Source organism: Lissotriton vulgaris, unplaced genomic scaffold, assembly GCF_964263255.1.
Source record: "Lissotriton vulgaris unplaced genomic scaffold, aLisVul1.2 SCAFFOLD_649, whole genome shotgun sequence".
NCBI lineage: Eukaryota > Metazoa > Chordata > Amphibia > Caudata > Salamandridae > Lissotriton > Lissotriton vulgaris.
This window is the reverse complement of record NW_028245020.1, coordinates 532,463-536,109: the sequence shown is the minus strand read 5'-3', so window position 1 is coordinate 536,109 and position 3,647 is coordinate 532,463.

Below are 3,647 nucleotides of genomic sequence, written 5' to 3'. Positions count from 1 at the left end.
ACAAGAAGAAGAGCTGATGAAGCTGTGAGGAGGACCTATCACTTTGCTGTGTGCTTTGCTGTGTTTGCCTGCAGTGGCTGCTTCTGTCTTGGGCAGTGAAAGGACTGGACTGAACTTTCTGCAATCTGCTTTGTGAGTTTCTCCAAGAGCTTGAGGTAGAGCTTGCCCCCTGTTCAAGAAGTCTCAGGAACGACTAGGACTTCCAGCTCTTCTGCCCGCAGCACTGGGGACTGTATGCTTTGTGCTGTACCAGCGAAAAAGCAACTCAACGACATCTACGACGCTGCTGCCGACTCTGTATTTGGACAGCACCGCAGAGGGCACTGCCGCAACGCTGCACCGCGACCCTGGTCTGACTGACGATGCCTGCTGATGCCGCCACCGAGCCAGTGATCCTACCTTGACCTCTGGGCACTGCACTCCACACCGCCTTGCTTCATTATGACGTCTTTGCACCGCAGAGGGCACTGCTGCAATGCTGTCACCCTGGTCTCACCGACTAAACCATCTGATGCCACCACAGAGACAATATTCGCACTGCAACCTATGGGCACCGCACTCCGCACCGCCTCACTTCACAACGGCACCTTAGTATCCCCGACGATGCAGCTCCATGCCGAAATCGATGCCGCTGCTTGCACCGTGGTTCAAGGGCACCGCTCTTAAGGTTACATGATGCACCGCCCACATCCCACACTGCAGCCTTGGCCTACTGATGCCAGTGCCATTGACTCCAGTTTGTCAGGCAACAACAGTCTTTCAGCAACGACAATGCAGGTGCTTGCACCAGGGACCTGCTAGCACTGTGACGAGCACAGCCTTCATCTCGCACCGCGACCCTGGTCTTACCGATACCGCCATCCGACGCCACCACTGAGCCACTGATCACACCACTACCTGAGAGCACTGCATGCTGCACCGCTGCACTTTGCACCACAGCACCTGACGCCAGCCAACGCCAGCGCTCCTGACGCCAAAAGAGAGGAGATCGACGTGCAACGCGTGTGACCTCTGGTACTGGCGCGTGCGGACGCCATGTTTTCAAAAGCTCAATGAAAGGTCGCCCACACCCTACATTTCTAATAGGAACTGTTAGTGGGTCTTCCAGGCACCGTAGCGTGCCCACACGGCCACAGTCAGCCAGAACTGTTTGGATTTGTTTTCTCACAATGCCGTGATAGCCCCGAATGGAGCTAAAGACATCAAGGAACTGTTTTTAAAGCAAGTTTTGATAACTGTGGATTTTTAAGTACTGTATTGTGGATTTTTATCGTTATTGGATATTTTTCTAAATTTGTATAGTATCCTTTTGTAGTGCTTACGCTGTATTATTGTTTGTTATGTGCAAATGCTTTACACACTGCCTCTAAGATAAGCCTAACTGCTTGTGCCAGGCTACTAAGGGGGTGAGCAGGGGTTATTTTAGGAGTGTAACTCCCTTATCCTGACTAGAATGGTGGTTTCTGCCTGGCTTTGACATATGCCCTAGCTTGCCAAAAATCCCATTTATAACATGTCCTCAGCGGGAAACTGCTGAAAGACTTCGCAAGATTGAAAGAGCTGATTTGGGAAAGTCACTAGCAGTAGTTGACAATGATTTGACGACCCTGTCCTCCACATTGTACTCCATGGGTATTATAGTATTGTCAGCAATAAACATTATACAACATGACATGTCTGCATTACGACTTGGGCAATCATAACTTATATCCATCCTGAGATTGAGTTGGACAATTCAGACACTTTGTTCGGGTCAAGCACCATGGCAACATATTAATGCCACAAGCCTGTTTTTTCCTTACCAACTGACGGCAAATGCTCCTGGATCGAATAGATGCAACATACACTATGTTACACATAGAGAAATTAGAGAGGTTGCCGTTTACTGTTGCTGAAACACCTTCAATGAATTGGATAATCCTTTGGTTCATTACTATGCTGATTTCGACATTCTATTTCCAATACTGTTTAGAACACCATTAAGTGGGCGGATATGAATGTTAGGAAAAAAGGTATGTAGGTGAGTATTAGGAATTCTCCTTCAAATGTATGTATCATGATAAAGGCACTGAAGTTTTTCTCAGCTGTTCCAGCTGTGAGAATGCTTTAAGTGGTTTCCTTCATTTGTAAGGAATTTTCGCTCCACCGGGCTTGCAATGCTATCGTAGCAAACATATCTTTCTACTTGAAAATTTCTCCAGAGGCCATGATTTATCCAGCTGTCAGACTACTCTTGAATAGGAGTAATTTGTTGTTGAATGATCAATGTTGCATCAGGATGAAACCGGTCATAGCCTTTCTTGTCACAGTGTCTTCTGTGGTTACTTGTTATACGTACGTACGGATGCCACCTGCCCATACAGCCAGTGTGGTCTTCGATTATGCTTCAGACATGCACTTTGATTGGGCCTTAGCATCTGCAAAGGAGACTTTTGATCTTCAAGTTGCAAGGTGTTCCAAAATACAGTAACTATTCTACACTAAACAGCATTTTTGAGAATTGGTGCACTGCATTTTTAACATGTATAATACTGCAGGATAGCATACTTTTTAAAAAGCTTAGTCTCTGGCTTGGTTAGCACATTCCAGACAGTTTTCAGAGTCAGTCCACCATTCATTCACTCTGTGCTCTGAAGCATTTTTGGAGGTGTGCCATTGGTACTGTTTCTGATTGTAGGGACTTTGATTTTAATTTTTCTGCTCCACAATGGATTCTTCATTTCAAGATCAAAGGGAAATGGCACTTCCAAATGTGCTCTTGTGCCATGAATTCATGGTATAATGTTTTGGCTTTCGCTTGCTTCAAAAATTGATTGAACATCGGTTCCTATCATTTCGGCCTGTATGACTACAATGCATGCAGCCTGTATTCCACTGTCTCCTGTGCACTTTTGAGTGTGCCTTGGACATGTGCCTAGGAACACAATCCTTCCATCCTCTGGACATGAACTCACTGGTGGTGTCCTTTGTGTATTCCTTTGATCCTGAACTCATTCTACGAGTCTTCCTGCGATGCTTCTGCTCCTGGTGAGTTGGATCTTGGCTCCATTTTTGCATATTTACTACTGGCTGTGGTCACTTCTTCAGTGGCTGCTGTGGAGGTTGGATGGGAGCACACCTGCTCCATTAACCTGCTCTTAGGTGCGCCTCTGAGGTCATCATCTGCAGCTGCTGGTAACAGAAATGTTTTTTCTACCTCTTGGAATACATAAATAATTGGCTATTCTGTTAAGTGGGAATTTCTATTTGATTCGACCTGATTTCAAAATCTTAAATTACATTAAAATTTTGTTTTTTTATGCACTTTCACATTTTTGAACAATGGTTTTCTATATGCTTTGGTTTTAAAATTATATGATTGCCTTTTTAAAAAAAATATATTCTAGATTTTAGCACCTTTTATATAAACACATACTGTAGCATTGCTACGGTTAGCTTTCCTATTTTAGATTGCTTCAGTCAACTTATGTCCGAGGATTGGTTGTCACATGGCTAGGTTATCCAGGGAGAAACACTGCCATTTTACATAAACACATTTGATAAGTTGCCTTCTTACCAACAAAGTGAATTTTGCCACACATTTCATCATTTGACAGTAGAGGAATAGTTTCTTTTGGGCCAATCCACAGAACTAATCTGAGACAAAA